A 13,553-nucleotide genomic window follows, 5' to 3' on the forward strand; every position below is an offset into this window, starting at 1 on the left:
GAATTGGCTTCTGGCAGTAAATTAATCATTGCAGTAAATTGCAGCTTACTGTATATTCTATGTGAATAGAATCCACCCAAAAATGACTTTGCAATCATAGGGTTGTTGTTGTTAAAACAAATCTTAAGCTGGGCATACACTATACAATTATCTGTCAGATATCTGTCCAATCTGGCTGGTTGGAATGAAAACCTGGTAATGTATGGGAGCAAATGACAGTTGATCATATGGTCTTAAACACTGAAAAACGGACAAAAACCAATTGTTCAAATTTATTAAATTCGTATGTTTTAACCAATTTTTCTGAATGACCATTTTTGTCTGTTTTCTGGTATTTGGGAGCAAAAATGCTGATTGTCATTTGTTCCCATACATTACTGGATTTTCAGGCGCTGCAGAGCACAATATGACTCAGATGCATGTGCATATGAAAAACATTGCTCCACTGTGTGCAATATTGCCGTTGTTTATGGCTCAAGATCAGACCCTATTAGAGCAATGTTGTTACGGTCTCCTAAGATTCACCGTGTAAACCCCCGGAACCATAAAACCAAGGTCTTCTGCCAATAACAGCCACCCGCTGTTCCCTTAGAACTGAATATGTCCACCACTACTTAGGAGGACACCTGGACTTCAACTCCGTGTAGCAGAAGTATACACAGATGTCGTAGGAAGACCAGGGTTAACGTGACACCAAATAAAAAGGAGTAATAGGTGAACAGGTATTGATGGAAATGCCTGGGTGCACTTAGGAGTTGGGAGAAGGTGATGAGAGCTGGAATGCAGCTAATACCGCAATGCGACTTAGTCCGCCGTGTTGTGACTTGGAGTGACTGTGATGTGGCTTGGTGAGCCGTAATGCATCTGATAGCCGGTAATATTGATGCAACCTAGAATGACTGTGGTGCAGCTAAGTGAGCTGTGTTGTGGCTGGTTTAGCCGGTAGTATGAATGCGGCCTGGAGTGACCATGGTGCAGCTAGTTGAGCCATGATGTGGCTGGTACAGCTGAAAATTGGTGGTGGCCTGAAGAGACCATGATGCGGCTAAGTGAGCTGTGTTGTGGCTGGTACAGCCGGTGGTTTTGAAGTGGCCTGGAGTGACCGTGGTGCGGCTAGGTGAGCTGTGATGCGGCTGGTACAGCCGGTACTGTGGATGCGTCCTGGAGTGACTGTGGTGTGACTAGGTGAGCCGTGATGCGGCTGTTACAGCCAGCAATTATTGCTGCAGCCTGGAATGACTGTGGTACAGCTAGGTGAGCCATGATGTGGCTGGTACAGCCAGTATTTTTGGATGCAACCTGGACTGACTGTGATGCGGCTAGGTGAGCTGTGATGCGGCTGATACAGCCGGTAGTTTGGATACAGCCTGAAATTACCATGGTACAGCTAGATGAGCGGTGATGCAGCTGGTATAACAATGCAGAGACGGGATCTACACAGCAGGAACCAGAAAACACGTGTTGGAGACGCTATAGCCGGAAAGTCCGTGAGGAGACTGCGAGGCATAAATAAGGTGAAGAACCAGTCAGGGCCACGACCACGAACAATCATACCATGTTCCCAGTAATACATGATGTCATCCGGCGTCGCAATCGCCTAGTGACAGTTGAAGCATTTCCCGCACGTCAGGCGAAAGTGGTAGGAGTAATCACCAAAGTGTTGAAATATGACAACTTGCACCGGTGACTTGTAACAACTGTACAGTAAAGTGTGAGAGCTACAAATAAATAAAATTGCTACGTGACCACAGACTCCAGGGCAATTTTCCATATCCGCTGAGACATAACTGAAAAAAAAAAAACTATAAGGCAGCAATTGATTAGAAATGTACACAGTAGTTGGCATTGCTCTCTCTTTTTTTCATTTATTATATATGCTGTGGATTCCTCATGTTGATTTTATGGGCAAAATTTACTAAGCGCCGGGTTCTAAACCCCGGTGGTTTGGTGTCAGTTTTGCTATGCGCAGATTTACTAAGGCCAAAACCGCTGCAAAATCACTGCAAAACCACTATCAAAACAAATTTTAGAATAGAATACAACAGGGCTGTCATTTAGAAACTGCCGCTAAACCGCCATCAAACCCAACGCTTAGTAAATTTTGCCCTAATATAAAGGATTTATTTTAACACAAATTGATCTATTAGAGACTCACCATTTTTGTATCCATCCTATCTGTGTCTGTATCAAGTACAGTTGTGGCGGTGTAGTGCTTCCCTGGTGGATGCACCCAGGTGTTGGTGCTGTGGATGATTGTCTGAACATTCAACTTTTGCAATTTTTTTATAGTTTTTTATTGGACTGAATTATACCTGATTTATAAAGGTAGCGCAACAACTTGATATACATTTGAGTACATGGCTTGTGTAGACAGCTTAGGTACCTCATTGGGTGCCAAAAACACCTTAGAAATAAAAAATGAGAAAAAAGAAAACCAAGAACAAACCTACAACAATAATCTGTAGCTGTAAATAAACTAGGATATAGGTATGGTGCAAATATATTTTATTATAGATCCAAACAGAAGTATAAATTACCCTTACAAAGAGAGGCAACAAATTAAAAACAACATTTTACCCATAAAGAAGGGAAATCACAGGCATAAGTAAGACGTAAAAAAAAAAAAAATTCATACCCAGATGATGGGCATTTGGACCCCTTGACCACCAGACCCAGGGATCTCTGGAATTGTACAAGGAGATGGAGGAGTGGGTCCCAATGCGTATGTCCTTCCTGGTATGATGTCACACATTCAAAGCCAACGCATTTTGTCCTACTGGGTGCCTGCCTTGAGGTAGAGGAAGGGTTGCTAACTGCACTCAGTTTTTTGTCTTCTTCATTCCAGTTCGGGAAACTCCAACTTATTCCTAGGTGGGTTTTGTAGGGCTAGCTTGCACGTGTCTGTTGTGTGGCCTCTTTTCTACCCCACCTGTGTTTCACCGGTGTCTGCTTTCTCCTCCTGCCCTTTTAATGCCTGCAGCCTTCTAGTTAGGCCCACTTTCTTCTTGCTCTCCCAGTGTGACTCCTTCCTTATTTTCAGCTGCGTTGTTGGTATATCTTGAGTCTCTGTCCATGTAGCATTGCTTCTTGACAAAGAATTGTTTGGTTCATGTCTCTCCTTTATCCTTCACATAGCTTTATACAGTGGATTTGTTTTGTCATGCAGTGGTGTCCGCTGCTTGCTCCCATGTAGCTGCTGTCTCCTGAAAGATTTCCAACTTTCCCTGCATCATTGTTTTCAAAGTTTGTTCCCCTGGTATGTGTTGTTAGATCCCACAATTAATCTTCTTCTTGTTTCATTTTTCTCTCATATATCCCTTTTTTGACTGTAGCTCTGGCAGCAATGAGTAGATATCTCTGTGGGCCTGCTTCTGCCTTGCATGTTTGTGGCATGGGTTGGGTTTTTGGTTGCTTTGATATGAGCTATCCACAATATCTGCTAGTTCTGTGCATGGTTTTTCTGGCATTGTGGTGTTTCTATCTACCTGTGGGCATGGCTGCTGCCGGCATTCCTGATATTTTTTGGTCAGTAGAGGGATCTTGAGGTTTCCAATTTTGCAACCCTTTACTCAGGGTAACATGTTTCTGTGATTTTGTCTCTCTGACTGGAGTTTGCTCTGGTACCTGTTGAAATGCTGGGTTGTTCCCACGGCTACCTGCCTAATCTGGTTTGTATTTGTGGGATACCCATGCAGTGTTGCACTGCACCTGCCCTTCTTGTGCTGCTTTGTTACGAGCTGCTGCTGGTTGCCCCCAACCCCCACTCCACACACATATACAAACACACACACACACACACTTGTCTCCAGGCATCTTGGTGGTTTGCTTTCTCTTGTTTACTGGGGGTTGCAGAGTATTTTCTTGGCCCAAGCTTTTCACCTTCTTATCCAACTGTGTCCCCTATGAGTTTCCACATCACAATTTTCAGTCTGTCAGTATTTCATGGTAAATCTCTGTCTTCCCTTTGCCTTCAGCTTTAGGAAACTAGAGGTGTTTGGAAGGGGGGGAGTGGGTTTTAGCTTCATGATATGTTGTTCTGCGTGGTGCCCCATGCACCTGCCTGTGTTTATGGATTTAGTTTAGGGTGACTCCTTTGGTCATATGCTTTTACCTTTTTTTGTGCACTAGGAGAGCTTGGTTTTTCTATGACTCTCTTTATATCCACTCTGTCTGTTCCCCTCTTTGTCTGCTCACCCACTTTTCTTCAGGCCCACTTCAGTCCAGAGTTTCCTTTGCCTTGCCGTACTTTGGCTTTTATGTAAGGTGCATTTCTGTGAGGGGTTCATTATGTTGACCTTTCCCTGTCCCCTCAAATGATTATAGGCATAGGCTTCTATTTTTGCTCGAGAGTATGCTGCTCTATCTTTGCCTTGCTTTATCTTACTTCCCTGTGATGTGCTACCTATAATGTCATTGTCTGTGCTGGTTTTCGTCCGGGGTTGTACTCCCATGTGCATCTCACAGTTCCCTTTCTTGGGTCCTCCTGTGGAGGTTGATTGGGGCACCCCTTTTCTCCTATCTGCTTATCTTGGTGGCTACTAATCCCTGCTCAGAGGGCTGTGTGTTCTCCCTCTGCTCTTCCTTTGTGTCTCATTCCTGTTTCCATTCAGGTCTTCTCCCTTGGAGCCAGCCCAACAGTATCAATTTCTCACCTGCAGAGCTATGACTGTTTCTTTCCACCATCTGTTTTTGGCTCCCTCAATGCAGAAACTCAGAAACTGCAAATGGCAAGTTTCTGCAAAGGAGAAAATAACATACAATCTACATTACATAACAGGACATTCCCTCCTCTCTAATCACAAACACTGTGCATGAAACATGCTGAATGTAATTTTAGTTCATATCCATAAATTGCAAAATACTAACATTATAATTTGAAGTATTGTTCAAACTGAATGGCCATATGGTTTGCTCATCTCAAAATGAGACATTAGCACAAAATGTCAAGGAGCTCTGTGAAAAATTGATCCCTTTTAACATGCAATGAAAATAACAAAAAAAATGTTATTTGGTTTAAAAAGGAAATGTCAAGCACAAATGTAAAGTTCAGAAAACAGTTACAAATGACAACTGCACAACTGTAGAGAGATAGCATGTCACCTATCACATTGTATCTGTCATTTTAAGTATTGATGACTTGTAAAGTGAAAGTTGTGAAGATCGGCAATATGCCTACCTTGGACGTTAGAACCGTTCAGCTTCAGTTTCACGGGGTTGTAGTTTATAGATAGGGATAGCACTCTATCAGTCTTATTGTGTGTATAAGTAATATTACTTCCTACCAGCAGTGTGGTTTTAATATAAAAACAAAAGAAAATTAGATCATAGTGTATACTGTTGTACAGTGGTTTAAGTGTATGGTGAAATACTGTATAAACATTCTCCAAAAAAATGACAAAGGAAGATGTTCTTACTTTTGTCCTGTAGTGGTTGCTTAGGAACATCGGGCACTTCTGGCACATGCGAGAAGGGGCGATGGCCACAAGGGGCGGTTTGACATAGCGCAGGCTTACCCGGGAGAACAACCTCCCGGGCGGCGCCATGCTCTGAAATGCGCGGCCGTGTCATTGCGTAATGATGTCATGATGCAGTATGTTCTTTTCTCCTTTGCAGAAACTTGCCATTTGCAGTTTCTGAGTTTCTGCATTGAGGGAGCCAAAAACAGATGCTTCCTCTGTTGCTATGTGCGGCCACGTCAGGGCCGGATCATAGGCACGCCCCCTGGCTGGCTCCCGCCTCCCGGCAGCAGGAACCAAATGATGAACGCAACTCTTAGGAAGCCCCGCCCCCTTTGATTAACTAATGCCGTGATTTGCGGGTGAGTAGGGGGCGGGACCTTATGCCGTGAAGTGCCCACCCCCTATAGAAAGCTAGTACCTGAGGTAAGTGTGCTTCCTAGAGAGCGTGCACACACTCCTTTCCTCTCAATTCTCTCTGTTCCTCACTCCCTCCACTTCTCTCTCTGCCCACTACTCCTGTCCCCCTCCCTTCCCCCACCCTCTCTCCTCCTTTATCTCACTCTCTGAGGGGAATTCAATTAAGAGCGAATACATTCGCCTGGTCAAATCTGTGTGGCAGCTGCAGCAGTTTACGGCAGCAGAAGTTTGCTCAAAAGTGTTCGCTACCCCATAGGGTAATGAGCACTTTCGGGCATTGGGTTGACCGTGCGAAGAAGAGCTGCCGTTGCCGGCGTTTAAATGCCGTGGCAACGGCAATTCACACCCTTCGCCTGCAATTTAATTCCCCTCTCTGTCTCTCTCTCACTTTCTCCTCCCTCTCTTATGGTCTGTACACACGTCGCTATCTACCAGCGATACGATATCGCTGGCAGATCGTTATGCACCCTCCCAGGTATGCTGGATGATCAGTATCGATCATCCAGCACACCACCAACTTACCGACTACTATAGCGATCTACCATCATCGATCGCGGGTTCCTATAGTAACTTGCTCTAAATCAAGCAAGTTGACCGGCATGCACGCCCGATGGACGATATCGCTATTGTCCATATGTGGCCACGCATCGCTGGTTGACGGTAAGTTGGTAGGGACCATTTAAATGAACAATTTTAAAGATTACAGTAACGATATCGTTATCGTTCAAATCGTTCATTTAAATCGTAACGTGTGTACGCACCATTACCCTGTCTCCCTCCCTGTCCCTTCCTCCCTCTCTCTCTTCCCCTCCCTGTCTCTCTCTACCTCACCCCTTTCCCTCTCTTAGAGTTCTATTTGATGTTAATTATCGGGGTCTGAATGGACCCTGATAATTAACATTCTAACGCTACGCGAGCGTCGGAGCAACTCATCATTGCTCAAGCCGGAGTCAGCTGATCCGAAAATCAGGTGTCCCCCCAAAGTGTTTCACTGTTCCTTTCAGAGAAGACAAGTGCGCATATGTGACCTACAATGGTCGCTCAGCTTCTTCAGGAGTGTGAGATATGGATCAGAGAGTACCTCTTTTATACCCAGTGTATCAGTGATCATTCAGAACACATGAAATCAATCAATAAAAATAAGCAGTACTGAAAAAACCATCCATCCTTAAATTAATCTAGATAGTAAATATAGGGGGCAGTCATACTATTATCCCAAATATATATAAATAAATACAATAAACATAGGGAGTTAACTTCAGTAGTCTCCTATTATTAATAATATAGGTACTTCTGTATTCCCGGACCTCCGATCACGTGATCGTCATAGATCACGTGATCCGGTATAACCTGATAGTAAATACAAAACGTCACTACTGACGCACATTTCAGAGACTTCCGGACTCGCGATCATGTGATTCAGATCGATCACGTGGTCCGGTGTAACAAAATGTAAGTCTTTAATGAATGAACGTCACTAATAGCGCGCTAGTGCTCTATAGTATATTAACATATTGAGAAGTATCATCTAGGGAAAACAATCCATAGTACATCCCATAAGTGGCGCTAATATAGAAAAACTTAACATATATCAACCACAAAATCACCACATGATGTAATGAACACATATGCTGACAGAGCCTCGTGAAAGGTAAGTACATAATGGGACAGTTATATATCCGCCCCAGGGATTCAAATGACATGTAGGCCTTTTCTCCTTCTTCCTTTTTTTTTTTATCATCAGTATCTTATTATTTTTCTAAGTTGGTTTTATTCTTATGTTCCTATTACATTACAGAATAATTTGTATTCAGTTTGTTTATTTAATATATGCAGAGTTTCATCGTCTCTATATCATTTTTATTCTAGATTTGCGATTGGAGATGATGTCATTTGAATCCCTGGGGCGGATATATAACATTTGCGGGACAATCCAGAGAAAGACCATTATACCTATACTCTCAATATTGGTCCCAGGGGGACTCATTATATTAATATTTTATGTATGTGTTGTCTGTTCAACGTTGTTTGTCTTTTGTTATTTATGAATACATTTGTGTACAGTGTATTGTTTTAAGTGCTAATTAGCATAATAAATACTTATCTGTCATTTTTTATATTTGAAACCATCCATCCATTTTTATTTATTATTATATATCTTTTAGCGCTGGTTCTTCTTTTTTATTGATTTTCACTTCTGTTTAGGGATTGATACTCCCTTTACCAGCTGCTCTCCTGATAGCGCGTCATATCCTTTTGTGGTACTGGGATCTGCCTGGCTAAATGCTGCAACATGATGTCCTGGAACGCCGCAGAAAGAAAGAGGGTCCGCGGTGGGCAGGTTGTGTTAGGAGTATGCGCAGCCTCCCGGAGCATAGAAAGCGAGACAGTGACAGAAGTGCGAGCAAGGTAAGGTAAGTTAAAGTGAGTGTGAACAGAATGGGTCTCCTGCTGCCTGTTGTAACTTAAACAGAAGACATCACTATACATATGCACAGAATATATATATATATATATATATATATATATATATTTATATATATATAAAAAGCACTAATCCACGGCACTCACCATTCCTAGTTTTGGGGTACAACATGGTATGTGACCACGTTGTTTAAATAGAAATCACAGGGGCTCTGCACTCAACATAATAACTAATAATAATAATAAACATAATAAACAGTGGGGTTTTGGTTCATGAATTGATCAATGCATTTAAGCTTGCAGCCCATCACGGGACCCCACTTTACTGCAAGTCCCTACTCTATTGCTCAGAATTATTACATGGACATAGCCATCACATTAGTGTTAAACTCAGGGTATGCTATCAAGGTTTAAAGCTCACAGCAACTTTGCTTTTAAATGTAAGACAGTTACCAAGCACACCTGTTGCAAAGCACCTAGGAAAACAGCTGACACAAGTTAGATAACTAGTTAAAAGGGGTGCATGAGAAAATGTGATCACAGAAATGATTAATTATAAAAATTAATCATAATAAACAAAAAGCACTAATCCACGGCACTCACCATTCCTAGTTTTGGGGTGCAACATGGTATGTGACCACATTGTTTAAATAGAAATCACAGGGGCTCTGCATTCACCATAATAACTAATAATAATAATAAACATAATAAACAGTGGGGTTTTGGTTCATGAATTGATCAATGCATTTAAGCTTGCAGCCCACTAATGTGATGGCTATGTCCATGTTATAATTCTGAACAATAGACTAGGGGCTTGCAGTAAAGTGGGGTCCCTCCTATGACGATGGGCTGCATCTTTTCCTGCTTCCCAGCCAATTGCTGCAGCCGTGGACCCCCGGACCCCCTGCTGCCCACTCCATCACCTACTGGAGGGCAGAGATCTTCCTAGCTAAATAATGCAGCAGCAGACCCCTGGACCGCCTCCCTGCTGCCCACTCCATCACCTACTGCAGGGCATGGATCTGCCCAGCTAAATGCTGCAGCTGGGGACCCCCTGACCCCTCCCCTATTGCTGCTCACTCCAATAGCTCTTCTTGTACTGTAGGGCACTGATCTGCCTAGGTAATGTAGCAGCCGTGGACCCCCCTGCTGTCCGCTCCATCACCTACTTCAGGGTAGGGATCTGCCCAGGTAAATGCTGCAGCCACACACAGTCAGATCCCTCCCCCTGCTGCCTGCTCTATCACCTACTGTAGGGCAGGGAACTGCCCAGCTAAATGCTGCAGCCACGGACCCCGGATCCCCCCTTGTTGCCTGCTCCATCACCTAATGCAGGGCAGGGATATGTCCAGCTAAATGCTGCAGCCACGGGCCCCCAGACCCCCCCCACATTTGCTGCCTTCCTCATTACCTCTGCTTTGTACTGCTGGATGGGTCTATTGCTACACAGCCATGAATGCATCAACAGACCACAAAGAGCGAGCGCTCAATTTAAATAGCTGGCCCCTTTTTCTGAACGACCATTCGCAAATAGCGTCCGGCTCTGAATCAGGCCCTAAGCTTGCTCTTTTCTCATTGAAAAAGTCACTCCTGCTTCACCTGCAAACTGCAGCGATGCAGGAGGCAGCTACCGTGAATGTTACTATTACTGCTCCTGCCAAAGAGGGTGAATGGAAAATGACCCTCTCATCTTTGAGAGCACAAGCACATAGTGCATCCCTGCAGGGTTACTGCGAATGTGTGAACTCTGGTAATCTATGATGTAAGTGAAAGGATCCCGAGGCGGCTTGTCTCCTTGCTTCCTGTTCCCATTTATCTTTATCCATGCTTCACTATTTTCATTTACACTGTGGCTGGGATCCCTGATAACTGTTGGGGTGCTTTGGCTCCCATTTCGTATCCCCCATGCTGTGCTGCTGCCCTCTCCTCCTTCTCTCCATCACTCTCATCTTATTATTCCTCCTTTACCTGCTTTTCACCAGCACAACAGGCTTCTGTGGGGCAAGAGAGGCTGGTGTTGAAACAGCAGCCAAAACCTTGCCTATGTGGAGTGGGGCTGAGTGACAGATGAGCCTCATTCCTCGTTTCAGAAGTGCAGGTCAGAATTATCTCTCTGTCTGCAAGATATTTGTATCAAGGGACAGTCTGCCAACTTTTTGTTACATTACAAGTGTTTCAATATTGTTGAAGTCATTTGTATTTTGGCAAGTAGTTTGCAGACTGTCCCTTGATTCCTGCTTCAATGAGACCAGCAGATGGAGGCCTGACCGCAGCTCTATAGCGCAGAGGATGTAGATAATGGCAGCTGGAGAAAAGAAGAAGTGGTGAGTCACCAGAGAGTGCCTGATTCATTACATAACGCTATTGCAATCGCAGCTGCGATTACGCACACAGTCCCACTGCTAAAATATGCTAATGAATGCTATCGCAATGCCATCGCAGCCTAACATAAGGGTACCCACTTTACCTTACACACATCCGTAATACTTAGCAAGTCTGCAAAACATTGGTAACATCGAGTACCATCGCAGCCTCATGCGCACTTGCACAAGCTCTGACCTTACTCAGAAAATGCTAACCTCATCACACACAGTGAAAGGCCAAGCTGCATATGGCATCACAGTGGTTAATTTATGCACATCCCTGTAACGACGGTCAAATGCACTAGCACGACTGCATTTTGCCGACCACCTCCCATCACTACCTCCAAATGGTCACTTCCTGTCAATCACTCTGCGATGGGTCTGCGTAGTCAGAAGCTTTCGCCCACTGCTTTCGCCTACGCAACAATCGTCCATCTGCGTGCATAATCGCAGTTGTGATCGGTAATGAATCAGATCCAGAGTTTAGAAACAGCTGAGGGAGTTATCACCGCCATAGGAGCCATTGCAAGCACGATAGACCTGACAAAACATAGCACAGAAAAGAAAAAGCAGTAAGAATTGTTTAGTACATATTGAGAAGTGATTTGTACAAGGATTTTAACTGTCTTTTTTCATGTTTTAAGCTTTTTATCATGTTAGTACATAGACCCCTGAGTCTGTGGGGAAACAAGCAACTGAACTATTTCCATAACCTACTTAGAGCAGAAACTTAACCCTTGTCTGAACCACTGCACGACACTAGTCAGTATCAACAGGTGACAAAGACTTTACCCTTCTCCAAAAACATACAGGCCTGTATCTGGTAGGTTTAAGTGAAAACAAAGAGTTATATAGAACCTGTTTTTGAGTGATTCAGGGAGTTGCAACTCTCTCTTCCCTGCTGAACCTAATTTACTAACTTTTATGAGGAGCTACTGTATACTTCTCAGTGACCAGAATTTTGTCAAATATCTTCTGCCAAAGGGGCTTACAGCAGATTCTGGACCAAAGAGAGGCAAATTAAAATAATGATTTGGTAGTAATTTGTAGTGACAATTATATCTGTAAAGCTTTTGAGAACCAATAGCCAGGTCTCCTAAGCATTACTTCTTCTTATAAGAATCTATACCACTGAGACTTAAAAAACAGCACTCTTTTTAGAAGTACAGTAGTTTCACAAAAAGACAGGGTGTAATAAATAGTTCTGGCCAGAGCATTGATACATATGTTTACTGTATATCGTAAATTGTCTTATTGATATGTCAAACATAAGCAATTGGTTCTCTTACGGGTTATGTATCATTTGTATACTAAAGCTTAATTTCAGAGAATTGTATTATTTTTTAAGCACTGTATTCATTTCAGTTATAGTTACTAACAAAGACTGAACACAGAAAAAAAAGAGATTTACCCCCCAGCACACTGCAGCAAAAACAATAATTAAATCCTACATGATAATAGCGATTCAGAGGTATTAGTTACATACATTTGCAAATATATGAATAAGCGCCAGGCCAATCGTCAAGGCTCCTCTATACTGGCGTCCCTAGCATTAAGGGGTTCACGTCCGAGATGCAAGGCACCCCAAAAAAAATTCAACCAAGGGCAATCCCCAGGGCATCACATGAAAAAGGGAAAAAGGTGATAGTGAAGTATTAAGAAAAGATGTGTAAGTATAAATCAATAAGTGTTAATGAAATGAGAAAGAATTAAAATGACACAAATAATATACAAACAAATAGAGAAGTGATAAAGGTATTCTATGTGAATTAAGTGGTGATGCCATGAGAAAGGCCCAGTCAGATCCCCCCCGGGGGCCCCACTCCCAAATGCTCACCCCAAAATAATTATTGCTACATAATGGTAGCACCCACTCTGGGTCACATAATTACAATTGATGTACTGCATGATAACAGTACATATAAAAGCTGAGAGCTAACTTACCTTGGAGGTACCCCAAAAAACCTCCACATGGCACTATAAGCATCAGCACATCCTCCTAATGCTGACTGCCTTCATGCCTCTCCAAACTTGCAAAAAAAATGGTAGTTGCTCAGATCAGCTTAATTGCATAACACAGGTGCTTGTAAAGGGCGGGGTTTACACTGAACACAGAAAAAAAAGAGATTTGCCCCCCAGCACACTGCAGCAAAAACAATACTTAAATCCTACATGATAATAGCGATTCAGAGGTATTAGTTACATGCATTTGCAAATATATGAATAAGCGCCAGGCCAATCGTCAAGGCTCCTCTATACTGGCGTCCCTAACATTAAGGGGTTCACGTCCGAGAAGCAAGGCACCCCAAAAAAAGGGGCTTACAGCAGATTCTGGACCTAAGAGAGGCAAATTAAAATAATGATTTGGTAGTAATTTGTAGCGACAATTATATCTGTAAAGCTTTTGAAAACCAATAGCCAGGTCTCCTAAGCATTACTTCTTCTTATAAGAATCTATACCACTGAGACTTAAAAAACAGCACTCTTTTTAGAAGTACAGTAGTTTCACAAAAAGACATGGTGTAATAAATAGTTCTGGCCAGAGCATTGATACATATGTTTACTGTATATCGTAAATTGTCTTATTGATATGTCAAACATAAGCAATTGGCTCTCTTACGGGTTATGTATCATTTGTATACTAAAGCTTAATTTCAGAGAATTGTATTATTATTTAAGCACTGTATTCATTTCAGTTATAGTTACTAACAAAGACTATAAGAATATTAGTGTTGCACAAGGTAATTTTTAACTTCTGTATTTTGTTGTAATCAACTGACTGATGCAAGATAAGTCAAAATTGCTGTATTTCCTTGTGGTGGGGGAGGTATAATAAAAGTTAATAAAAAATTTTCCCTAATTGTGTCACTCACTGTGATGGGATTGGGCT

This window comes from Taudactylus pleione, unplaced genomic scaffold (assembly GCF_031769625.1).
Source record: "Taudactylus pleione unplaced genomic scaffold, aTauple2 ptg000156l, whole genome shotgun sequence".
Taxonomy (NCBI): domain Eukaryota; kingdom Metazoa; phylum Chordata; class Amphibia; order Anura; family Myobatrachidae; genus Taudactylus; species Taudactylus pleione.